This window comes from Tamandua tetradactyla, chromosome 1, assembly GCF_023851605.1.
Source record: "Tamandua tetradactyla isolate mTamTet1 chromosome 1, mTamTet1.pri, whole genome shotgun sequence".
Classification (NCBI taxonomy): domain Eukaryota; kingdom Metazoa; phylum Chordata; class Mammalia; order Pilosa; family Myrmecophagidae; genus Tamandua; species Tamandua tetradactyla.
This window is the reverse complement of record NC_135327.1, coordinates 142,191,897-142,219,263: the sequence shown is the minus strand read 5'-3', so window position 1 is coordinate 142,219,263 and position 27,367 is coordinate 142,191,897. Positions and strand designations below refer to the sequence as shown.

Below are 27,367 nucleotides of genomic sequence, written 5' to 3'. Positions count from 1 at the left end.
CTGACTTTTCTTTGGCTGGTTAGCATTTCCATAGGACTTTTCCATACCTTTTGGTGTTCATTCCATTGTTAATCAAATCACCTAACAACCAAGTAGATCTGATAAAAATCAATAAAAATCACTTCCAATTCGTAAATGACTCTTGAGGGGTGGGCTAGAATTAATCATTGCCACTCTTAGGACATTTCAAAAGGAATACATGCCTCCTTGAGAATGAGAGGGAAGAAGGAAAGGGCTTCTGGCATAGACATTTCTCTGAGTTTATGCTTACTGTTTCTTCTCCTTGAATACATTTCCTGCCTTTTGCCAACTCCTCCTCATCCTCCAAGCCTCACCTCAGCCATCAGCTCCATCAGTAACCTTTCCTGAGCCTCAGCTGAGTTAGGAGTTTTTCTGCGTTACCATGGTATCTGGACAGAGCTTTATCACAAGTCCACGTGTGCTGTAATTACTTGTTCACACATCTGTCTGTCCCTCTGGGTTATGCTCCACAAGGACAAAGACCTTGCATTCATCTGCGTATCCCTGTTATCAAACAAAATGCCTGGCACAAAATAGGCTCCCATTAGATGTTTGCTGAATTGAGATGAGCAAGAATGGTGAATCCTTGGGAAGTCAGAGCATAGTCAAAGAGGAGATAAAATTTGGGGAGGGGGTGGATGACTTTGCTTTTAACTTTACTGAATTTGAGATTATGTGTGGGTTCATGAGGAGATGAGCACAAAAAACGTTACAGGGATGGAAGTGGAGATGCGCTTTATACACTAATGGTAAAGAGTTTGGGCCTTGGAAGCAGACTTCTTAGGCTTAAATCCCAGCTCTGCAATATAGCTGTGTGAAATTAACTTCTTTAGACCTCAGTTTATCTTAAAGTAGTGATGATAATATTAACTTAGTCATGGTTTGGCACAGGATGACCGCTCAATAAATGTATTTCATATATCTGACTTCTTTTCTAGGCTTCAAGTTCAGTAAATGTCAGTTATTGGTCTAAAACACAGATACGATACTTGAATCTTTGATGATAGGTGTATTAAGGAGTGAGATTAGGGCAAAGAAACAGCAAAAAAAAAAAAAGAAGTAAAGGAAAGAAAGGAGAGAGGGAGAAAGAGAGAAAAGGAATGAGGGAGGGGAGGAGGCAGGAAAGGAGGTAGAAATGGAGGGAGGAGAGGAGAGAGAAAAAGAGAGAGGAAAGGAGAAAAAAAGGGAGAACGAAGACAGTTCGTGTGCCAGTTTGAAACTATTACGTGCCCTAGAAAAGCCATGTTTTAATCCTGATACAATCTTTTGAGACCAGACATATTGTTTAGGATGGAAACCTTTAATTGGATTGTTTTCATGGAGATTGTCACACCCCATTGTGGGTGTGAACTTTAGATTATGTCCAGTGAGGTGTGGCATGTCCATATTTGGGTGTGGCCTTTTCATTGGATAGATATGTGACTCTGCCCATTTGAGGTGGGTCTTGATTGTTTACTGGAGTCCTTTAAAAGGGGAAACATTTTGAATGAAGCTTCAATGCTTAGAGAGCCAACAGAAATGACAGAGCCAACACAAAACCCAGATATTTGGAATTGCAACAAACCCCACCCCCCAGGAAGTTGTTTGAAACCAGAAGCCAAAGAACCAGCAGATGTCAGCCATGTGCCTTCCCAGCTGAGAGAGGTATCCTGGCTCCATAGGCCTTCTTGAATCAAGGTATCATTTACTGGATGCCTTAGTTTGGACATTTTTACAACCTAAGAATTATAAAATTGCAACTTAATAAATTCCCTTTATAAAAGCCAACCCATATCTTATATATTGCATTCTAGCAGCATTGGCAAACCAATAAAGTATGCTTCTTCAAGGCAAGCAGGGGAGTATCTCTGCTGCTTAGAATATCTTCCTGTACATGCTTTTAATGTGCATGTATACGATGAAGTTCCCCAATTATGGTAAACTGTGTCAAATGGAAGGCTAAGGCTCTTAGCTGCTTGGCTGTGTAGAAAGTTATAGCCAGAAGGCAGATGTTGAAGCCTAGCCTATTCAGATTTTACTCTGAGTTCCAAGCACCATTCCATCTTTGTGCCTGAAGGGAGAAAGTTATACATGGGTAACACCCATTCATTGGCAGATGAACGTCTTAGGGGCAAAGAGAAATTCATTTTTCCTCCCCATCAGATATTTATATTTTCAATAGCAATTTTGCCAACCCTCAAAATTCTGATTACTTATGCACATGGCGGAAAGATTTTTCTGTATGGTTTATGGTATATGACACATGCATAGCTGAGGAATATGCTTTCCTTTGTGATGAAATAGCCTCAAGAGCCACTGTGACTTAAACTTCCCACAAACTCTTTTTTTTTGTTTTTAACAAGGGGAATTTGATGAATTGCTAGTTTACAGTTCTAAGGCCGAGAAAATGTCCCAATTACAACAAGTCTATAGAAATGTCCAGTCAAAGGTATCCAGGGAAAGATACCTTAGTTCAAGGAGGCCGATGAAGTTCAGGGTTTCTCTCTCAAGTGGAAGGCATGTGGTGAACACAGTCAGAGCTTCTCTCTCAGCTGGAAGGGCACAAGGCGAACATGGCGTCATCATCTGCTAGTGTTCTCTCCTGGCTTCTGGTTTCATGAAACTCCCCAGGAGGCATTTTCCTTCTTCATCTCCAAAGGTTGCTGGCTCGTGGACTCTCTACATCTCATGGCTGCATCATTTTGCTCTCTCTGAATCTCCCACAAACTCTTTTTAATCCCTGCTTTCTATTGGGCTAAAAGCCAATAATAGGATATGGACCTTCCAAACATTGTGGTCATCGTTTGGCACATGGGTTTTCATCCACTCTATAAATGGTGATGAATTTTTAATCTCATGTTGTCTACTTCTCAGCTTGTCAAGTCTTCAAGAACAATTTTTTGTTTTTGTCTTTTTAAGGTGGTTTAAAAGGAATGATGGATTAATTAATTTACTCAGAATGTCACTTCTTGTGGGGAGGTGAGCCAATGAAAATGTACAGGCTGCTAAATGTGGGTTTTTATTTTACAGTTTGGATTATATTAAATTAATAACAATCAGTTATTTTGGAGTAGTTGTTCTCAAAGTGTGGTCTGCACACCCTGGGGGTCTTAGAGATCCTTTTGGAAGGTCTTCAAGGTCAAGAATGTATTCATAAAAAATGAAGATACTATTTGCCTTTTTCACAGTGTTGACATTGTCCAGTTAGTGCAAAGCAAACTGTTATGATGTTAGCATAAACCAAGGTAGTGGCTTCAAATCCTACTAGAAGACATTATATTCTTCACTCCATGTGCTTACCATTAACCAAACTCATGTTGCTTAAGAATATCCTAAGACAGCCAGAAATATTAATTTTATGAAATCTTGATCTTTGAGAACATATTTTTTAATCTATGTGAAGGAATGAGAAGTGCTCATAAAGCATCAAAGTCCAATGGTTGTCAAGGAAAAGTAATAAGGCAGTTTAAGTTGTGAGTTGAACTAGCCATTTTTTCCATGGAACACCGTTTTTATTTGAAAGAACAACAGATGAACAAGCTATGGTTTGTTAGACTTCTCAAAAATGAAACAAGTAAAGTCTGTCACTTCAAGAAAGAAAACTGTAGATACTTGTTGCCAATGATAAAATTTGAGCCTACAAGTGAAAATTAGAATTTTGGGGAGCTCATATCTGCAATCATGAGTTTGATAACTTGTCACTATTTAAAGATTTCCTAAATGTGATTTTTAAATTGTTGTTCAGTGAATTATGCCAAAGCTTGGACGGGCTGCTTTGACTCGGTGAAACAATATTTCCAAATGACTTATATTTGCTAATGACTAATGATGTTATTAAATCATGAATGGATAAAATATCATTCAAAATATAAGAGAGACCAAGAGATTTTTATATAGTAGAATATGAAAATTCACGGTTAGGGATTCTTTTTTATTTTTATTTTTTAGAGAAGTTGTGCGTTTACAGAATAATCATGCCTAAAATATAGAATTCCCATACACCACCCTATTATTACCTTCAATGAAAGAACATTTCTGTTATCGTATTATTATATTTAACTCTAGTCTATGGATTATGGATTAATTTAGGGTTAACTGTTTGTGTAGAGCAGCTCCCATGGATTTATACAAAAATGTGTATTCTATTACCATATATACAGTTGAACATTTCCCCTTTTAACCATATTTAGCTGTATATTTCAGTAATGCTAATTATATTCACAATATTTTACTAGCATCTTCACCATCCATTACCAAAACATTCGCATTATTCTAAATAGAAACTCTGTACATTTGAAACCTTAATTTTTCATTCCTTATCCCCACCCTGTCCCCTGGTAATCTATATTCCAGATTCTGATTCTATGACTTTACTTATTCTAATTATCTCATTGTTAGTGAAACAAATACAATATTTGTCTTTTTGTGTCTGGCTTATTTCACTCAATGTGACTGTCTTCACAGTTCATCCATGTTGTCACATACATCAGAACTTCATTTCTTTTTACAGCGGAATAATATCCCATTGTATTTACACCACAGTTTTATCCATTCATTGGTTGATGGACACTTGAGCTGCTTCCAATTTTCGGCAATTCTGAATAATGCTAACATGAGCATTAGTGTACAAATATCTGCTCAAGCCCCAACTTTCATCTTACTTGAGTATATATGCAGTAGTGGGATTGCAATGTAATATGGTAATTCAGTACTTAACTTGTTGAGGAATCACCAAACTGTCTTCCTCAGGGGCTAGACCATTTTATATTTCCGCCAACAATGAATGAATGTTCCTATTTTTTTTACTTCCTCTTCAACATTTACAATTTTCTGTTTTTTTTTTAATGGTAGCTAATGGATGTGAAATGGTATCTCATTGTGGTTTTGATTTGCATTTTTCTAATGGCTAAACAATGTTGAGTATATTTTAATGTACTACATGGCCATTTGTATATCTTATTTGGAGAGATGTCTGTGCAAGTCTTTTGCCCATCTTTTAATTGGGTTGTATGTCTTTTTGTTGTTACATTGAAGGATTTCTTTCTATATTCTGGATATTAAACTTTATTAGATATGTGATTTCAAAATATTTTCTCCATTGTGTAGGTTGTTTTACTTTCATGTTAAAATCCTTTAAGGTGTAAAAGTTTTAAATTTTCATTAAAATTAAATGAAATCATAATTTTTAATTAAAATTACGGTCCAATTTATCTACTTTTTCTTGTGTGGCTTGTGCTTTGAGTGTAAAGTCTAAGAAACCATTGTCCAACAAAACATCCTGAAGATGCTTCTCTTCATTTTCTTCTAGAAGTTTCTTTCATTTGCAAATAGAAATCCAGTTTTCCCAGCACCATTTATTGAACAGTCTATTCTTTTGCAATCAAATGGTCTTTGTCCTCTTGCCAAAAGTCAGGTGGCCATAAGTGTGCGGGTTGATTTCTGAGGTCTCAATTTGATTCTATTGGTCTATATGTCTGTCCTTGTGCTGGTACGATGCTGTTTTGAGTGCTGTGGCTTTGTAATAAGATTTAAAATTGGGTAGTGCTAATCTTCCAACTTCATTCTTCATTTTAAAAATGACTTTGGTTATTTGGGGACCCTTATTCTTCCATATAAATTCAATAATGGGCTTTTCCCTTTATGCAAAGAAGGCTGTTAGAATTTTGATTGGGATTGCACTGAATCTGTAAATTGCTTTGGGTAGGTTTGACATCTTTAAAAATCTGGTCTTCTGGTCCATGAACACAGAATGTCCTTCCATTTATTTAGATCTTCTTTTATTTCTTTTAGCGATGTTTTATAGTTTTCTACATACAAATCCTTTATATCCTTGGATTTTTTATTCTTTTAAGTTGCTATTGTAAATGAAATTTTTTTCTTGATTTCTTCTTCTGTTTGCTTATTACTTGTGTGGTAGAAACACTGCTGATTTTTTCTTTGCATGGGCAGGCACTGGGACTCAAACCTGGGTCTCTGGCATGGCAGGCAAGAACTCTGCCACCGAGACACTGTCACACCATCTGAAACACTACTGAATTTTGCATCATAGTCTTGTACCTTCCCACTTAACTAAGTTTATTTTTTAGCTCTGGAGGCTTGTGTGGATTTTCAGTGTATAGGATCATTCCTTTGATTTCTTTTCCTTCACTAAGTGTTCTAGAAAGAACTTCCAGTACAGTGTTGACTAACAGAGGTAACATGACTTTATTGTCTTGGTCCTGATCTTAGAGGGAAAGCTTTTGGTCTTTCACCATTAAGAAGGATATTAGCTGTGGGTTTTTTATAGATGCCCTTTATCATGTTGACAAAGTTTCCTTCTATTCTTTGTGTTCTAAGTGTTTTTATCAAGAAGTGGTGCTGGTTTTGATGATATGCCTTTTCTGCATAAATTGAGATGATTATGTTTTTTTCCCTTTGTTTGGTTAATATGGTGTATTATATTAATTCATTTTCTTATGTTGAATGATCTTGCATACCAGGGAAAATCCCTACCTGATTATGATATGTAATCTTTTAATGTGCTGTTAGATTTAGTTTGCTATTATTTTATGGAGGATATTTGCATGTATGTTCAGAAGAGATATTGGTCTATATTTTTCTTTTGTTAACTTTATCTGACTTTGGTATGAGAGTGATGTTGGCCTCATAGAATGAATTAGGAAGTGTACCATACTCTTCAATTTTTTGTAAGAGTTTGAACAGAACTGGAGTTAAGTCTTCTTGGAATATGTGCTGGTTTGACTCTATTATATACCCCAGAAAAGCCCTGTATTTTAACCCTGACCCAATCTTGTAGGGGCAGCCATTTCTTTTCATCCTGATTCAATATTGCAGGTTGGAAACTTTTGATTAGATTATCTCCACAGAGATGTGATGCATTCAATTATGGGTGTGACTTTTTGATTAGATAGAGATGTGACTCCACCTATTCCAGGTGGGTCTTGATTAGTTTACTGGAGTCCTTTAAAAGTGTAAACACTTAAAAAAAAGTGTAAACATTTTGGAAAGAATAGAGCTGACACAGACGTTGACACTTGGAGAACAGAGACATGGATGTTTGGAGATGCTTGGAGCCCAACAGACCTCACCATGAGATGTGAAGCAGGCCAGAACCTGGAAAGAGCCAAGGGAAGCCAAGAGATGAAAGCCAGCCCTGGGGAAGCAAAGCAAGGAACCCCCACAGGAACAGTGACGGAAAGCAATGGAGTCCAGGAACAAGGGACCAGCAGATGCCAGGCACATGACTACCCAGCTGACAGAGGTGTTCCTTGAATTACGTTATCTTTCCTTGGATGCCTTGGTTTGGACATTTCTATAGGCCTAGAATTGTAAACTTGTAACTTACTCAATTCCTTTTATAAAAGCCATTACAATTCTGGTGTATTACGTTCTGGCAGCTTATAAACTAAAACAGAATGTTTGGTAAAATTTCGCATTGAAGCCATCCAGTCCTGTGCTTTTCTTTGTTGGGATGTTTTTTAGTACTGGGTCAATTTTTACCAGGAATTGCTTTATTGAGATCTAGTTCTTCTCAAGTCAGTATAGGTTGTTCGCATGTGTCTGGGAATTTGTCCATTTTATATAGGTTGTTCTATTTATTGGCATCCAGTTGTTCATTATGCTTTAATAGTCCTTCATATTTTAGTGTTATCAGTAGTAATGTCCCCCTTTTCATTTCTGATTTTATTTGTATTCTTTCTCTTTTTTCTTAATCTGTGTTGCTAAAGATTTGCCATTTTGTTGATCTTTAAAAAAAAACAACTTTTGCTTTTTCTGATTCTATTGTTTTCTTGATCTCTATTTCATTTTCTCTACTCTAATCTTTGTTTTTTCCTTCCTTCTGCTTGCTTTGGGTTTAGTTTGTTGGTCTTTTTCTAGTTCTTCTAGTTTTGAGGTTAAGTTTCCGATTTGAAGTCTTTTTTCTTTTTTAATGTAAGAAGCATTTAGAGATAAAAATTTCCCTCTCAGCGCTGCCCTAATGTGTGTTTATGTACCCTAAGTGTGTGGCTATCATATTTGGCTTGATACCAACTTGACTTCCATAGCATACAATGCACTTTTCCTATACCCTTCCGTCTCCCTACCTTTTTATGTGCTCATTACCACTTATATCTTTGTATATTGTTTTTCTGAAACCATGTATTTATCAATTACTTTTCATGCATATGTCTTTTAGCATGTGTAAGAAGTTAGAAATGGAGTTACATATCAAACAGTACATTACAATAATACTAGCCTTTATAATTACCCAAATGGTTACCTTTATTGATGGTCTTTATTTTTCTATGCCACTTTGAACCACTGTGTAATGTACTTTCCTTTTAGTCCCTCAGCTTTTGTTCATCTGGAATGTCTTAATTTCTACATCATTTCTGAAAGAAAGTCTCAATAGATATTTGGTTGATAAGTGTTTCTCTCAGCACTTTAAGCATTTCAGCTTACTGGCTTTTTGTTTCCATGATTCTGATGAGAAATCAGCACTCAATATAATTGGGACTTTGTTATACTTACATGTTGTTTTTTTCTTGCAGCTTTCAGAACACTCTCATTGTATTTTGCCTTCAACAGTGTGATCAGTGTATGGTGGGGTGCATTTTTCTCCATGTTATCCTGTTTGATGTTTTCTTGGCTTCTTGGATGTGTATATTCACCTCTTATGCTAAATTTGGGAAGTTCTCTGCCTTTATTTCTTTGACTATTTCTTCTGACCCTTTTTCTCTTTCTTCTTCTAGATTCCTATATGAATATTGGTACAGTTGATGGTATCCCAGAAGTATCTTAGGTTATTTTCACTTTTTATACATCTTTTTTTTTTTTCTTTCTAACCTTCAACCTGACTCATTTCAATTTTCATATCTTTGAGTTCACTGGTTCTTTCTTCTGCCAGCTCCAATCTGTTTTTGAAATCCTCCTGGGAATTTTCGTTTCCATTAGTGTGATCTTCAACTCCAGTAGTTCTGTTTGGTTCCTTTTTAAAATTTCTATCACTTTACTAAGATTCTCATTTTGCTCGTTCATTGTTTTTCTGCTATCTTTTAGTTCTTTCTCTGTATTTTCCTTTATGTCCTTGAGCATTTTTGAAGTCTTTGGTATATCCACATACTGATCTTTTTCATTCATGTTTTCTTTATTTTTATCCTCTTCTTCTGGATGGGCTATCCTTTCCTCTTTGTTTGTATTTTACTCATTTGTAGCATCTCTGGATTATCTGTTTCTTGATTTTGCAATCGGCTGGTGATAAGACAGATATTTTCTTGAGCTTTAGCTTGCCTATCAGGAAGGTCCACCCAAGGTGAATGCAGAATGCAGGGTTCTCCTGTCTTTCCTGGGCCTGTGTCTTGTCCTGGGCTTGTGCTTGTTAGTTGTGTTGGAGTTCCCCTGTTTACAGGGGTTTGATTGCACCCTCTATTTCTGATGAGACAGACCTCCCTCTCCCAGGTTTTTAAAACAGGCAAGATTTTACCCCAGACTGTCTTCCTTTGTCATTTCTTACACTCCTTATTATTATTTCATACTATTTTTGCCTGGAGGGCAGGTTCTGGGATGGGGGTGTGCTGGTTTGAAAGGATTTATGTACCCTAGGAAAGCCATGTTTTAATCCTAACCAATCTTGTGGGAGTATAATGCTTATTCAGTACTATAGGTTGGAAACTTGATTAGGTTATCTCCATGGAGATGTGACTCAATGAATTGTGGGTATTAAACTTGATTAGATGGAGACGTGTCTCTACCCATTCTATGTGAATCTTGATTAGTTTACTGGAATCCTAAAAAAGAGGAGACATTTTGGAGAGAGTGACTTTTGAGGTCGAGGAGAGAGCCACAGAGCCACGACAAAATGACAAGAGAACCACAGAGTCTGCCAGCCAAAGACCTTTGGAAATGAAGAAGGAAAATACCTCCCGGGGAGCTTCATGAAGCAAGAGGCCTGGAGAGAAAGCCAGCAGATGCCGTGTTCACCGTGTGCCTTTCCACTTGAGAGAGAAACCCTGAACTTCATCAGCCTTCTTGAATCAGGGTATATTTCCCTGGGTGCCTTAGATTGGACATTTCTATAGACTTGCTTTAATTGGGACATTTTTATGGCCTTAGAACTGTAAACTTGTAACTTATTAAATTCCTCTTTTTAAAAGCCACTCTGTTTCTAGTATATTGCATTCCAGCAGCTAGTAAACTAGAAAAGGGGGCATCACACAGGAGTGGAGTTTCTCAAGTCATTCGTTCTCAGCTGATACAGTGCCAGGGACCTATGAAGGGGATGCAGACCAGTTCCAAAGTGACCTTTAGAGGGGATCAGGAAGGTGGCTAGGAGCTTTTTCCATGCCTCTCCAATGGTAAGCTTTCTTGACCTGTCCAGCAAATGCACCACTGTAACTAATTCCCCCTGCAGTACCCAGCACCTTCAAGTCTCCTCTACCATGGTCTTTGTCCAGGGTAGGTTGAAACAATGGCCCCAAAGAGTGATGATCAGCAAATGGACATGCCCATCCCTGTTCTTGGGGAAGAGGAGTTTTACATTCCTTTCTATCACCAGTGAGCTAGTCAGGGGCTGGACCCCATGGTGGCCTGACATGAGGGTGGGGGATGGGCACCAGTAACCACTGCAGGGAGAGAGCAATTTAGGGTATTTTACAGCCTCTTCCCTGGATGCTACACAGCATTCTACTGGCTTCTGGAGTTTTGAAATAGTGGTTTCAGACAATTCCTGCCTATTTAATAGTTGTTGTGGTGGAAGGATTGAATTTTGGTGCTTCTTACTGTACCATCTTTCCACCACCTTCCCAATGGGGTTTGATTCCACTTGCCAAGTTTTGCTGTAGTATCAAAGAAGATTATCCACAATCACATGAAAAGGTTATTAAAATAGTTCCTGCTTTTCCAACTAAACATCTGTATGAGGCCAGAGTTTCTTCATATACCTCAACCTGAAACAACATATTGCAACAGATCAAAGGCAGAAGTCAGTATGAAAATCCAGCCATCATTTCTTAAGCCAGACATTAGAAAGATTAACAAAAATGTTAAAACTATGCCACTCTTCTCACTAAGGTTTTGTGTGTTTATGTGTGGAAAGTAACTGTATTTCCACAAACCCATTGTTTGTGGAAAATAATGTGTTATTTATGTTAACATGTAATGGGTCTATTATTTTTAAGATGAATTTGTATGTAAATATTTTAAAGAGTCAGTTTCAATTCCTAATACAGTACACATTGATAAACAAGACCCAGGAAAACAAAAGCTTTTTGAGATCCTCAATAATTTGAGAGTTCCTGAAACCAAAAACTTTGAGAATCACTGTCTTAATGCTCTGGATTGGAGCTAAAGATATGCCTTTTGAAGCGTAGTCCTTGGATCACCAATCTCAGGATTATTAAAGTAATATGTATATATGTATAGATATGTATAAAAATGAATTTTTCTAGGCCCCTTCATGCACTACTGAAATGGACTGATCCATCTTAGTGATGGAAAAATCTATATGTTGAATCAGCTTCTTAGTGATTTGGTTGCACCTACAGGACTCTGCCCTGGTTCTGAGTCTAGATTGGCCAGAATATATTAAATGATTGTGAATGAGTCCTTTAGATTCTTGGAACTTAATAAATTGGACCCATAGGCTTACCACAGCAGACTATTATTCAGAGAGCCTCAGATAAAAGGCTTTAAAACATCCCACATGCTGCCATTTCTTAAATTACATGTGTTAAAATAAATGACCAAAGTCACATCGCAAAGTGGTATCCTTGGCTTATAAAAGTAGTCTCCTGATCTATTATCCATCAATTTAAAAAATTAACAGTGTATCTTCTTGTCATTAATGTATATTAGATGCGTTCTAACCCAAAGTGTATTCCCAAGAAACAAAACTTGAAGAGACCCAAAGGAAAACATAAAGGATAAAGTGGAGGACTACCAAAAATTCCCAAAATAACCTAGCTATAAAGCTCAGATATAAAATGCTGCTGAATTACCAAGGGCCCTTGAAAAATGAAAGCTTTTTAAAATGAGAGATGATCCTCCCTGCCTAGAGGCTGCAGAAGGAAAGAGATGTACAATCGCTTTAATGTTCTACCAAGCCCCAAAGTCCAAAGCTTGATTCCTTCAAATTCCCTGAAGGCAAGGGCTGGCCCAGAGTTCTTAAAGCTCACTTGGAAGCAGTCCTTCAAGAGATTTAAAAGTTAAAAGCACAAACCTTAAACTTAATCTGTTATTAACACAAACATCCATTCAAATATGTGCAGCTATGGGCAGACTGTGCCCTGTCTGCCCTTCTCAGGAAATGGTGGAGCTGTCATTTTTGCTTTTGATAACAGATCCAAGCCATCCAGTAACTCCTCATCAGGGTCCATAGTAGTACATCTCTTCCTTGTGCCCCAGATGCTGGAATATCATTTCTAGGTACAGCATATTTTCTTAAATGAGCAGCCCCTTGATTTCCTGTTAATAGGGAATATGCTTAATAGTAATGAGCTGCATTCATTTAATCTTTATATGTTCAGTACTGAGCTCAGCAATATTCCCAACAGCTCTGAGAGGCTGATACTATTGTTGTATCTATCTACACACAAGCATGTAGAGGTTGAAGAACTTCCTGATGCCACTCAGCTAGGAAGTAGTTGCACTCAAAGTCAATCCTATGATTATATAACTCCAGGACTTGAGTTCTTATCAACTCCCTTGTTTTGTGTCCTCATCCGATGAATTGAGGGGTAGAATAAGGTCTCTGGGAGCTTTAGAAGCTCAATGGTAGTCTTCAGAGAACCATTCTTACATTCACTGTGAATTTGTTCTCTAGATTTTATTTAGAATTTTCATTTTCATGCAACTTGATTGCTTCAATGTCCAATTTACTTTGTTGCCCACTTCATTTGTGAATTCACAATTCTTCACAGTTGCTGAAAGATGAAGGAAACTAAATGTCCACCAACTGATGAATGGAGAATGTGTTATATTCATACAATGGAACATTATTCAGCTGTAAAAAGAAATGAAGTTCCGATACTTGTGATAACATGGATGAACTCTGAAGACATCATGTTGAATGAAATAAGCCAGATACTTTAGGACAAATAATGTTTGATCTCACTGATCTGAAACAATTAGAATAAGAAAACTCATAGAGTCAGAATCTAGAATGTAGGTTACCAGGGACCGGGATGGGGGTGGGGAATGAGGAATTAATGCTTCATTTGTACGGAGTTTCATTTTGGGATGATCGAAAAATTTTAGTAATGGATGGTGGTGATAGTAGCACAATATTGTAAACATAATTAACAGGACTGAATTATATATTTGAATGTGGTTAGAAGTTAGAATGTAGTTAGTTTTATATGCCTTTCTAGAATAAAAAAACAAAAAGATAGGATGGTACAGTATAGACAGTAAACCCTAATGTAAACCATGGATTGTAGTTAATAATGTTCTTTCATCATTTGTAACAAATGTACCACGCTCATGCAAAGTGTTAATAATGGGGATTGTGAGGTATACTGGAATAGCGTATTTTCCACATGATTTTTCTGTAAACCTACAACTTCTCTAATAAAAGAAAATTCTCACTTTCATTCAACCTGATTGTTTTACTGTCCACTTGTGAATGGTAGAAAAGCTGCCAATTTTAGGACCATGTTGGTCAAAGTTTTCTGTATCACTCCACCCCACCCCCACCCCCTTTTTTCTGTTTTGCTGTGACCATTGGTTGAGATTCCAGGTAAAGTCCTAGGCAGGGGTTTTGTAGAATGGCCTAGAGCTATATATAAACAACGTTGGCCTTTATGTTAATTTTATATTTATTTTTTATTTTCTGGCTTTCTGGGAGTTCTTGTAGACAATGTCTAAAGATACTTCTTTTTTGGGGGGGCGGGTGTCTTTTTTTTCATTCAACATTATATTGTGAATTTCTTATCATTAACTGTTCCAGCTCTAGGTATTTTTTTTTAATTGTGTAAATGACTTTTTAAAAAATATTTTTATTAGGAGAAATGTTTACATACAACTAGTCTGTACATGGTATATGATCAGTGGCTTACAATATTATCACAGTTGTGCATTCATTACCGAGACCATTATTAGAACATTTGCATTACTCCAGAAAAAGAAAAAAGAAAAAAATTCATGCATCCTATACCCTTTACTCCTTCTTCTCATTGACTACTAGTATTTCAATCTACCCATTTTTTTTACCTTTATTCTCCCCTTATTATTTATTTATTTATTCCCTTATTTTTTTACTTATCTACCCATACCCTGTATAAAAGGAGCATCAGACACATGCTTTTCACAGCCACATGGTCACACCGTAAAAGCTGTATAGTTATACAATCATCTAAGAATACTTTCTTGGATTATGCCAGAGAAAGATGAGGGTTTGAAGAAGCATCTGTGTCTTACAAGATCAAGTTTTGGGGATTCACTATTGGGACTCCATTATTTTTTATTTTTTTCCATCCTCCAGCTCTTCCCTAATGGACTACATTGTTTTTTCTGCTTTACACTCTTAACGTCGACATTTGTTTTCAGTCTAACTTATTTAAGCCATTTGGGAGTTACACGATCATTGACTTGAGTTGTACAGATAGGATGTGCTGCAAAAATCTAAAGAAATAGTCAGTTTCTTTGCCCTGGGGAATGTCAACAGACAAGGGAAAGGGGAAAAAAATTATCCTGATATTCTAGAAAGCAGGTATTAATTTCTCAGCTCTTCTTTTCTTTTCTTTTTTTTGGGGGGAGGGTATTTTTCATTATTATTAGACCCCATTTCAGTGGAGAGAGGAATCTTTTGAAAGGTTGCCTATATGAATTTATGGGGTAGTTAAATTACAGAATATGTTAGGAGAGAAGGTCTTTTCATTAACATCAAATACAGTAACAGTATATCATCAAGGGCTGCCTTGTTGACATGGCTAAGGTGTTCAATGGCATTCTGAAATATTATACAATTGTAACTTTAATAAAATAAATAATATTTGTGTGGTGTTTTCCATACATTGCCATGTTTGATTTTCACAGCAATGCTTTTTTTTTTTGATAACATTCAGGATGTTAAAGAACTTGCTGAAAATCATTCAGCAACAAAAGCAGAGAAGCTCTTTCCTTTGCAACTAGCCTAACATTTCTATTTAGCAAATATGCTGTCATTCAACATGCAGTTATCTTGCATTTCTAAATCACTGAAGAAGTTTTCTTAAGAGATGAGTAATAGAATCTCTGCCCTTTTGAGGAAAATAGACATGTAAACCAACCTCAATAGCAACACAGAAAATCAAAAGAAGATGGAGTTTTAGGATGCAGACTGAATATGGACTTAAAGTTAACCAGGAGAACTTGCTATTTCATAGAGTACTATTGTGAATTATATTGTAATATGAATAATCACCTTTTAGTTTGTTCTGTCAATTGAATTTAAGCAATTCTGCATTTGCTTAGACTTATAATTTAGATTTTAAATATCTTTCCTTTATCATTAGTCTATAAAAAGAAAAAGGAAAATTTAGCTCAATCCTTTTCCAAGTTAGAGTAACTTCCAAGTGAGGTGAATCTTAATTACATTTTAAGGAAATTAGAAAGTCAGTTCCTTTTCAAAGTGAGAGAAAGTATTACCCACAGGGCTACATATAAAAGTATCTTTCAAATGTTATCTCCCCATCATCATCTCTGATAGTGATGAGCCTCAGGCCAACATTTTATCATCTGTATTTTGGTTGGAAGCAGAATCATTTGACCAATTAACCAAGCTTAGCCCCTGAAATTACTTTAGAATCCTTTGCCTCACATTTAATCTGTTTTGAGTAACCTGTGCATGATCTCAACTAGATTTCCAGAAAAGCATTTTATACTGTACAACCCTGTCAGCTAAAAGGGGAGGGAGGAGGCCTTTTAGATGTGCAGTGCCGTCTCCCAGATTCGTCCAACTGCCTGTAGTCAATTCCAAATGCTAAGACTCATATATCATGCTCTACTCCCAATAGGAGACAATATCAGGAAGTGGGAGAAGTTTAGGATTTGGAGTAAACAGATGTGGTTTAAAAGTTTTCTGCCAGTTATTAGTTGTGTGATGTTGGACAATTTACTTACCCCTCTTTGAAGCCTCAGTTTCCTCACCCATAGAATGAGGGTGATAATGATAATACTTCTCTAGGTTTTTAGGGGATGAGATAAGAAATGTATAAAGCACCCAACACAGTATTTGGCACATTCTAGACAATCAACAAATGTTAGTTTTATTTCTATCTCCCTCAGGTTACTCATTACCTAGTAAATCAGATTCTAACCTGACTTATCAGTGAACTAGTCCCAGGGTGCTCTCCTCAATCTTCTCTTACTCCTTGTCCTTCCCACAATCATCTTTATCATAATCACCACCTTGCCTAGCCATTGTTTCTGATTTACCTTCTTTCTTTGCCCACAGGAGCTTGCTAATCTGGAGGGCCATCCATCTCTATCTTGCCCTTTCATTCATCTCCAGCTCGGAGACAATTCCTCTAAGAAGTCTTCCTGGTAAAATTAGCAGGCAATGAATTGAATTTTCCCAGTTGTCATGTTTATTAGCTTAGCTTCCTACTCAGTTTAATGTTTTAACCATGCTTCTTTGTATGGGAATAAATGCACAGAATATGGAGTAAATACATAGAGGTATCTATTGCCTGTTTACACATTCTATAGCACATAGTGGCAAATGGCTGGTAGGCAAAATAAACTTTCTGCTAACTCAAACTATACTGTGAGTGAAGTCAAAGGTACAGAAAGGACCTGTAATGACATACTGATAAAATGAACAGGCATTATTTCTATGTGCTCTAAGCAGCCCTGATTTTAATTGATGAACAGATCTGTTATGCTTTATTGATAGCAAATGATGCTTGACACTTAAATAAGTAAATACCTCCCCAGGGAATTGTCTCTGACAGCATGGCAAAAATTCACTGAATATGGAGTCTCTGCTACTCACGATAGCCCATCCGAGATAGATCAGGGCATAGTGCAACATGTTGTTTCTTTCCCCCTTATCATTCACAGGTTTTATTGTCAGAAGACCTGCTCGTTGTCTACCTAGAATCCTATCTCCACTTCCTCCTTTACAATGGAACTCTGATTTTGCGTAGGCATCACAAAATGCAGCCCATGTGAATTTGGAGAAGGTGATCCCAGACCCCTGGATGGCCTGACTATTGAACCAATTATGGTGACCTCATGTCTTGTGATTGGTTAAGTACCCAGGTTGGCCAATCAGACCAAGAGGAAAGAATCTTATTCCATAATTGGGGGAGAAACTCTCATTTGCTCTCTGCTGGATATAAGTGATGAATCATGTACCTTTATTATACTGGCAATTATACTCTAACCACTGAGGAAACTTGTTGTAGGAAAAATACAGACTGGAAGGCAAAGCAGTGAGAGGGAAAGAAACTAAACTGGGGTCTGGATTTCTTAGAACTGCTAAATCAAACAACCCCAAAGCCATACTTACTTTAGAGTTTTATATGAGACAATACATTTTATTATTGTTTAAGTCAGTTTGAAAGCATCCTAACTGTTAACACCACTGAAAAAGAAAACAATGGAAATAATCAAGAATCTTTAAGGTCTTGTTGATGCCCAAACTTAAGGACATTATATAAATATACATTCTTGGGTGGCACACTTCTTAGGAAAATTCTCTCAACCCATCTGTGGATATGGAATGTGTCTCTTTAGGTTCAAGTTCTCATTAGGCTCCTTAGCATTCTGCAAAAGAGCTACTTGATATTGAAGCCTGTGGGTCTGTGTCCAACTAGCAACATATAATTGCTGAATTCAGGTATTTGACACTTCGGTTCATTGCCACAAGCTTCTTTCTACAAAGTTTCTTCCTATTCAAAAATCTACCTTCAAATCAAACCAGATCAGGAGGGTTATTTTTATTGAACTTCAGGCTAGTATGATGTCATCCCTTTCTTCCCAGGATCCTTGTAATTTTTTGTAGAAAAATGGACAAAACCATTATTACTTTAATTCCACATTGTCTTCTTCGATTACCACCATCCACCCACCCCCTTCCCATGTGAAATAACTGTCTTTTAGCATAAGGATTATTGGTACTTAAGCAATTTATTCATTTTAAAAAATTAATTACATTTTGTATTGTTTCTCCAAAAAGAAAAGGTTCCAAAAAATGGGTGCTTGAGAGTCCTTCACAGGATTTTTAAATTTTGTTTTTATTTCAATGACACTTTAGAAAGCTAATTAATATAAGCCAATTTTGGATTCCCATCTGATAATTGAAAACTGCTCCACAGTGACACTGCCTGAGATGGTGTTTGTGCACTAATAGAGTTGATGCCAAGTGGAATTTTGAATTGTTGCCAAGTGGGCATTGAAGGTGTCTCTCACCAGAGGAAGGCCAAACAGTATCACAAAAGGCCATCTGAACTAGGTGTTCCAGTAGTCTAATTAGGGAAAAATGGAGGGAGAATTGAGCCATTAACTGATAATATCATGTCAAACTTAAAAGAACTTTGTCTTAGCACTCAATTCCATATTAATGTTCTGAGCAGGACCTAGTTTCAAATGCTAACATTCGTCATATTTAAACTAGTTACCTTTGCTTGTTTTGGTAGCTTTGTTCATATTTACTCATTTTTTTTCATATAGGTGAATGTATAAAAGCTACTAGCACATAGCGTTTATACCTTGTTTAAGTATACATTTAACAACATTTCAGCTTACTAAGTGCATGATCTTAGGCAAGTTACATAACTTCCTTTTCCCTCAGTTTCCTAATCTATAAAAAGAGGATAGTCATATCACTTCCTTCTTTAGATTTTCTGAGGATTAAGTGATTTAGTTTATGTAGTGCTCTGAGAAGAGTACCTGGAATTATAGTACTCTATAATGACTTAGAGCTATAGTGGTTAGAGTTAACCACTATTATACTACTGCTACAAATAAAATAATTTAAGCCTACACTGAAAGTTGTAGCCTGAACTGAAAGTTCACAATATTTTTTTCCTTTAACAAGGATGTACTAGAATATGATATTTTCCTTTTGTCAGTCAAATCTGTGGCCCACCAGGAACAAGCGTGCAGGCCATTATAACCCGTTTTTGGCTTTATTCTTGACTCCATTTACGTGCCCCATATTTTCCTTTCTTCTTTGCTCATACCTTTAATTTATGCGTTCTTCTTGCATTTAGCGTGTGTTTGTAAGCTAGCTTAAATTCTTTTTGGAACAAAAGGAGTGGTACTTGAAAATCAATAAAAATCACATCTACTCAGACGGTGTGAAAGTAGGGCATATAATTGACACTAAGGCTCGCTGGGACATATTACCACACACAGGAAGGATCTCAGAACTAATTTCCTGAACTGCAAGATGTCTTTCTCAGGAGTAAGAGTAATATAATTGACCACAATTATCTTCTGTCTATTCTATGAATGTTGTAAGTGTTTATTTCATTTCTGCAGAAACCCCTGATGTAGTAAATTTTTATGATGCTTTTTTTTTCTTAAAACTCTCTCACAATGAGTGAGATGTTTGATGCTTAGGATGGTTGGTGCCTGTCTCTTTATATTTAGATTTCTAAATTTCTGATGAATTGTTTATTTTTATTGAGAGAGAAATAGAGGCGTTTGTGGAAAAAATGCTATGATTCAAATATAGAAGAACAGGATATTACTTGTAATTGACAGTTATATAATTTCCCTTTCCTAATCTTTCTGCTCCATTTTTTTAGGCCAGATTTCAACCTTAAATATTTTATACTGAGATAAATGAATACCTTGTAAGGCATTTTTCACTGCCTATTTGAATTTGCTAAGTGAGATGAGAAATAACATGATTCACCAGGTGTTGAAATTTGCTACTTATAGTTCTATTTGCTACTTATACTTATCAGTGTATCTAGAACTATTTTGCTTTTAAAGTAATTATCACTTCATGTCGGAGGATGAAATGGAAGAGAGAAAGGAAGTGATAACTTCACTTTCAAGTGTCATCCATATCCATAAGGACAATTAGTCTCCAATTAAAATTCCCTACTCACTCTGATATTCACACTAAGTTCATTTAATTTTCCTCTAACTGTATTTTCCGATATGTGATTAAGACGATGTAAAGAGAATTGAACTTGAGGTCCTCAAAAAATGGAACTTGCGGCTCTCCAAATAATAAATTACTTTTAAATGTAGCTTGTATTCTTCCACATCCAGTCAGTTCATATATGATAGCATGGACTTATGCAAGTAAATAATCTCTTCTTTTATTAATTGTTTGTAATTTCTGCCTGCTGGGTTTTCCTATAAACATAACAGCGGAATATTTGTTCTCTCAATATTGCCATCTGTTGCTTTATGTGATCAAGGTCTGCCGTCTGCTGGTGACATCAAGTTAGATAGCTTCAAATGGCTTTTCACAGTGTCCTTGGTAAATGCAATCACCAGTTCTAGGTTTCCTTCAGACAGGCACACCACAAATAATTCTGACATATAGGGCTTGTAGCTCTTTCTGATCTGTGAATCAGCCTAATGCAAAAACGAAATGTGGTATGGTGATATGAATAATGTTAATAGATGTGTAGCGTGTGTTTACCATCGTCTTCCCTTCACATTTCATGTATTAGTATCCTAATACTACAAGTGTACCTCCTGCCGTCAGTGGAGTCCCCAAAGCAAAGTTTTAAGTTCAAGAACTGACAGTCTAAATATGAGACAGGAAATAGTTGAAACTGAGAGGGCAGATCCAGTTAATGGGTAATCATCTTTATAATATGTTTTGAGGATCTCCTCTCTTAATGGTTCTGATGATGTATTTGAAATAGACTCATTCTTTTCAGTTCAGTAGTTCAGAGTTACCTAATAAAATTTAAATATTCTTTAAAGGGTGGCAGTAAGCTACTTTGTTTTTTGGGTACATGGTCTGGGAATCGAACCCGGGTCTCATTAAGCTACTTTTAGTCATTGGAATTTGTATATCAGATTGTTCTTCTTCCAGGAATTTTCTGTGCATATGCAAGCAGTTATTTCAGATTAAATTTTTTCAAGTGGGTTGTCCCACTTGAAGAAATTTAATATAAAAAAATTTAAAATATATATATTTTAAAAGATAACAGTCTTTTCCTCTGAACTTTCCTCCATTATGCAACTCCCTAGGGGAAACTAATTTCTCAATTCTCAGATCAAAGTTAATAATATTTTTTAAAATAGAAGGATATTCTACACATTATTTTGCAGTTGTTTTTTAACTTAACATTCTGTGGACATCTCCAAAAATAATATATAAATCCTATTTGTTTTCTTTTTAACAGCTGCATAATATTCCTTAAGACGAATATACCATAATAAAGTGCCACTACAAGAATCTTGTAATAATCAAACTTATGCAATAATCTTACATGCCATCCTTCTATATGATTTTATACTTTTTATATTATATGCATCTATAAGATGAAAATTCTCAAAAATGAGACTGAATTCTCAAAAATGGATGAAAAAGTATGTTATATATTACATTTTCAGTGATATTTCTAGACTTCAAAAGTGTGGCAATTCACCCTCAAACTCCTACCAGCAATGTCTGACAGCTGTCCATGACAGCACCAGATATTATCATCCTTTCTAATTTGCCTCCTGCTTTTATTTGTATTTGTCTGTTAGATAGAACATTTTTTATGATTATTGGTCAACTAGATTTCCTGTTTTGTGAATTAACCATTTGTATCCTTTGTCAGTGTTTCTATTGGGTTGCTTATAAATTAATAATAAAATAATAAATTTGTAGAATTTATTGTATATTGATGGAATAATCCTTTATCATATATGTTGCAAATATTTTTCCTAGTCAAATGATGTAACATGTTTAACATCTGACAAGGCAAGTCCCATAACAAAATTCTATTTTTCAGAGACTTCTTGGCTTTCAGGGTCAAAGGTGTTTTCATCTTAAAACTGTTTAAAAATGAGCAGAGAGAAACAAGTGTTAGAGAAAATGCAGAGAAAGAGTTTTTCTCAGCAGGGAAACTGAGAGGTGCAGTCCCTTGGAGGGCAGCGTGGTGGTTCCACAGGAGGCTAGGGGTGGGGTTGTCATATGATCCTGAAACCCTGTTGCTCAGTGTTTTTCTGGAGGAACTGAGTGTGGGGACATGAATGGACATTTGCACACTGGTGTTTATGGTGGCAGTGTTAGTGACCCACAATGGATGGAGATGGCCTAAGGGTACAACGACTGAGAAATGGAAGGAAACTGTGGTGTATACATACAATGGACTACTGGGCAGCCTCAAGAAGAAATGAAGTTGTGAGGCATGCAACTATGTGAATGAACTTTAAAGGCTGCATGTTGAATGAAATGTCAGGAATAAAAAGATAAATATTATCATGCCTCACTCATATGGACTAACTATAATATGAAAACTTGGTGAACTGAAGCTGTGAACATGGGTTATCAGGTTGGGGCCTATTGTGAAGGGTCCTAGATTGTAAGCTCTTACAGCAGTTACATATGTTCAGGAGTTGTAACTCTTCACTCTAAATTCTGAGATACTGAGCTGTTTGTATATAACCTGGCCATTCCCAGAAACTTTGGGTATTTATGTGACACCTGAGACTCAGAGTTAGAGCATTGAAGCTATGAAAGTCAGCGGTACCCCATGCAAGAACTGTTTAAAAAGTTGAAAAATGATTAGACTTTGAGTAGAGATATGAATGAAGCTGGTTTGGATAGGACTAAGGTAGATCAGAATAGAGGGTAAAGGATGATATCATCCATTTTTTAAAATTTCAACTTCTGTATGAAACTAAAGGGAGAGACGTTTATTTGGTGCAAAATTTACATCTTGGGTAATGCATTTCCTAATTTAACTTGTATGGTCAGTTTAGTTAAGTACCATAAGAACTTTTTTTTTGCCATAGAGTTGCACAGGCAAAGATTTGGCTTTTAGTATAAACAAGCAAAGCTCTTGATCTCATATAATCCACCAGCCTCTGTCACCCTTGGGTTTGGATCAGTTTGTCCATCCAGGTCAGAAAGCATGGATCCCTTAGACAGAAGGGCGTGTCAGGGCAGGTAGCTGGTCACAGGGGGACATCCTGACCTTGGATTCCTTGTGACTGGGAAGCATTTCTGGTCTTACTTCATGGGGAGGCTCTGAACTGCCCTATGGGTTAAAATCCTCTCTCAGATAGATATATATACTCTTTGGTTTGCATACAAAATAGTGTTCAGAACAATTTATTAGAACTTTGTTGCTCTGTATTTCACCTGGTATTTTCTTTGGTCTCATCTGCATTATATTTAACTACAATATTGGGGAGATAATGTCACATAGTTCTTTTTTTCCCATTGTATTTTTAATGCAATTTTATTGAGATATATTCACATATCTTATAATCATCCAAAGTGTAAAATGAACGGTTCACACTATCATATAGTTGTGTATTCATCACCACAATTTTTGAACTTTTTCATTTCTCAAAAAAAAAATACATGAATAAAAATAACAATAAAAATAAAAAAGAATACCCAAGACATCCCATGCACATTATCCTCCCTTGTTTTTTATTTATTTTTTTGTCCTTATTTTTTACTTGTCTGTCCATACACTGGATAAAGGGAGTCTCAGCCACAAAGTTTTCACAATCAATGGCCACACCATAAAAGGTATATCGTTATACAATCATCTTCAAGAATCAAGGCCACTGGATTATAGTTCAATAGTTTCAGGTATTTCCTTCTAACTATTCTAATGCACTAAAAACTACAAAGGGATATCTAAACCTCCAGGATAACCTCTTGACTGTCTGAAATCTCTCAGCCACTGAAATTTTATTTTGTCTCATTTCTCTCTTTCCTCTTTTGGTCAAGAAGGTTTTCCCCATGACGCTGGGTTCCAGCTCATCCCCTGGAGTTCTGCCCCATGTAACTGGGGAGACTCACACCTCTGGGAGTCATGTCCCACATAGGGTAGGAGGGCAATGAGTTCACCTGCGGAGTTGACTTCACTCTCTCAGGTATTTTAAAGGACTCTTGGAAGAACCGTGGCTTACCCACCTGAGGGCATCTGCTAGATAAAGCAGAGTGGCCAGGTTGTATTTTCATGAAAGTACTGAAGTTAAGGAAGTCAACTTTTAGATTTATCACATTTGATAGTCAATCTCAAACAATGAGATATTTAACTCAGTGAAATCTTTGAAAGCCACACATTATAACAGTATAAAATATAGTCCCCTCACCAGCTTTCTCAGCCTCCTTTTACTCCCAAAGGAGTAAAATTAGTCATACTGAGCAGAGAAACAATTATAAATACATTTGACTTGAATTGTAATTATAAATATATGTGACTTGAATTCTACCTTTACTGAAAAGGCATTCAGTTAGCAGCTTGCATTATTGTGTCCCTTAAATTAAGTTGTAAAGTGGAAGGAGGATCATCAACATTTCAAAAACATTTCAAATAAGAGTTTATCCAGAATTTACATTAACAAGTAAATTTTAAAAGCTGTAAATCCAAGTGGTGCTGTAGTGGTTCAGCAGGCAGAGTTCTTGCCTGCTGTGCTGGAAACCGGGGTTCGATTCGCCTGCCCATGCAAAAAAAAAAGAAGTTAATAGAAAAGTCACTAACAAAATCTGCCTTATAATTGAAAAATCTAACACTTTCAGAGTTATAAAACTGGTTACTGTTAAGATATGGTTTCACACACTGGTTGCCCATGCTGCACTGACTAATGCAAAATAATAATAATAATAATAACAATAATAATAATAGTTTAAAAGGCCTCAATTTAACCAAACTATCTTATATAATTCATAAAGGAAATACTAAAATTATACTTTGAAAACAATTACAATCACCATTTCTAAAAAATAAAGTTATAACTTAAAGTTATTAGACTTACTAAATTGGGTCAGAACAAGATTATTTCACTCCTAAGTTTGTGAGTTCTCTAAAACAAAACTCAAATAATCAAAACTACAGAGGTCTAGTTGAACATGCAAAACATACTGGGAATTTTGTTAGGTAGTGGGTTACAAAATCTTATGCTATAATCCCACCATTTATTTGATTGTTTTCAAAACTAAGCAGGATTTGAGCAGTTTCAGTCACAGATCTAAATTCATTTACATATCTTAATACTGAAGCTATAGCATGGCCTTGTTTTAAATACCTTGCCGCACATTTTAATGTAAAACTTGTGATATTTGGCACTTCCTTTATGAATTATATATATGCTAAAGAGTTTAGTTAAATTGAGGTCTTTTTAATTATTATTGTGTTTTTGCATTAGAAACTGCAGTATTAGCAGCAAATGTGTGAAACCATGCCTTAACAGTGACCAGTTTTTTATTTCTTAAAAATGTTAGATTTTTCAATTATAAGGCAGGTTTTTGTTAATGGGCTTTCTCTTATTAAATTCTATAATAGTAATGAACCATGAAATGTTCATTAAACTATTAGGAAGGAAAGATACATTGCACTGGACTGTGCAACGTTGAGAAGTTTATGTCTTCAACAAAATTTTTAGACCTGTCCCTGACTTCAAGCAATAGTCACCCTATAGTCATTAACTGAAAAATAAAGACAAAAACATGCCATTGTGCCCATTATGTGAAAAATAAAATCTCGTAATATCATAGGCATGGAAGTTGCTTATCATTTCACATTTAGTGCTTTGTTTGAAACTGATCTATGACCCATTTGAGATCAAAGTTCATGCAACTGGTGAGTAATGGTTGCATTATTGTGTATCTCTGACATGTGAAGTGCACAAAAAAGGAATTCATAGAGATAAATTGTTTGGCATGAACAAGTCCCCTCTAAGCCTTAAAGACTTCTCAAATTCAAATGAGGATAAAGAATGAGGGAAATAAATTATTAAAGGTAGCCAGTTTCATTCTTTTTTTTCCCCCCAAAAGGCTTGGGATTCCTCGTTCTTGAATATTTTTATGCCTTTCAGAGTGCGTTTCATGGTCTAAGACCCACACATTTACTAAACATGACAGAACTTTCAGCAGTGGAATAGTGCTGTATTTCAGCTATGTAATGTGTTAAATAGGATTTTATATCTAGGTTTAAACCCTAACTATGACTTACTACTTTTGGGGAGGGGAATGAGAGGAGGGAAATAAATTTCAGATTTGGAATGCAATGCTCCCTATAAATGGCATACGGTCAAAATTATTTCCATGCACACCTGTGTGCCATGTGCAGGCCAGGTCGGTGGTGAAGGCGGTCTGATGCTTCATGACATAAACCTGAAAGGCAGGCTTACAAGAGGAGCCACGTAGCTGTATAGGATTCCTACCTCCTGCCTGTCCAGGGCCGGGGAATGAGTGAAGCAGGAATGGGCAAAGCCTTCCCTGCTCTTTTCATCTCCATTTTCCAGACAGAAAGAGCCTCTTACATGGCTGATTTCTGGGAGGAAAATGAAGGGGAGGGAGGTGGAAGGGCTCCCAGGCAGATATTCAAAGTTGGGGAGACTTGTTGTGGGGGTCAGCATGCCTAGGAAAGGGCACTATTTTTGGACAGTATTTTCTCAAGCTTTTGCTTAATCCTCAGTGCTGTTACCTTAGTAGCTGTGGACCTCGGAGAAGCTGCCTGTTGTAAATCCCACGCCCATTCCCCTATGTATGGCCTGTGGCTGCTTTCACACTACAGCTGCAGAATTGAGTAGTTGCAATAGAGTCTATAAGGCTTGCAAAACTGAAAATATTTGCTATCTGTCCCTTATCAGAAAAATGTTTGCCAACCCCTGATCTAGACTAAGTGTTAGGACCACAAACGTATTAAAGTAATTGACACTAAAGTGTGAGTGACTGATATCTCTTCCATAACCACCACAAGAATATTAACATATTAAAATGCTTTTAAAACAAAATTAATTAAATGAATAAAATATCAATGCATATGTGACAGATATATTTTAATAGCTATCTTTCTCAAGACCTACCAGGAAGTGTCTATATTATCAGCTACAAACATCCTTAACCTAAGCCTATTTTTGGTTCTCTGAAGCATCGATGTTCACTCCTCTTTTGTTTATCCTGCTTCGGTTGCCCTTTCCATCCTGACCCTATCCCATGTGCTTGGATGATTCCTGCTTGTCCTTCAGACTTAGCTCAAGTCTCCCCAGGACATTTCTTCCCTCATGAAGAATTTTCCAACACCTCTGTCATTCTTCCCCATTCTTTTTCTTGCTGACCCTCAATTCTTAGTGCCACAGGTCATGTTATATATAAATATATATATGTTTATTACACTGAACTCTAATTCCCTGTCTGTCTGTTTTCTCCACAAACTATAAACCTTGAGAGCATAGACTGTCTCTCTCTACTCTTACATCCCCAGGGCATAGAATGGTGCTTGGCATTCAGTAGGTAAACAGTATTTACTGA

At 36.4% G+C, this 27,367-nt stretch overlaps 1 long non-coding RNA gene across 3 annotated transcripts in view; it reads left to right on the top strand.

The window, feature by feature from the left end:
* Positions 1–17,452, top strand: part of LOC143686705 (uncharacterized) — a 64,409-nt gene extending 46,957 nt beyond the window's left edge. For all 3 annotated transcript variants that reach the window (XR_013177269.1, XR_013177272.1, XR_013177268.1), the window contains 2 exons: positions 16,412–16,500; positions 17,020–17,452. This is a non-coding gene — a long non-coding RNA (uncharacterized LOC143686705). The remainder of the gene's footprint in view (positions 1–16,411; positions 16,501–17,019) is intronic.
* Positions 17,453–27,367: the final 9,915 nt, after the last annotated feature.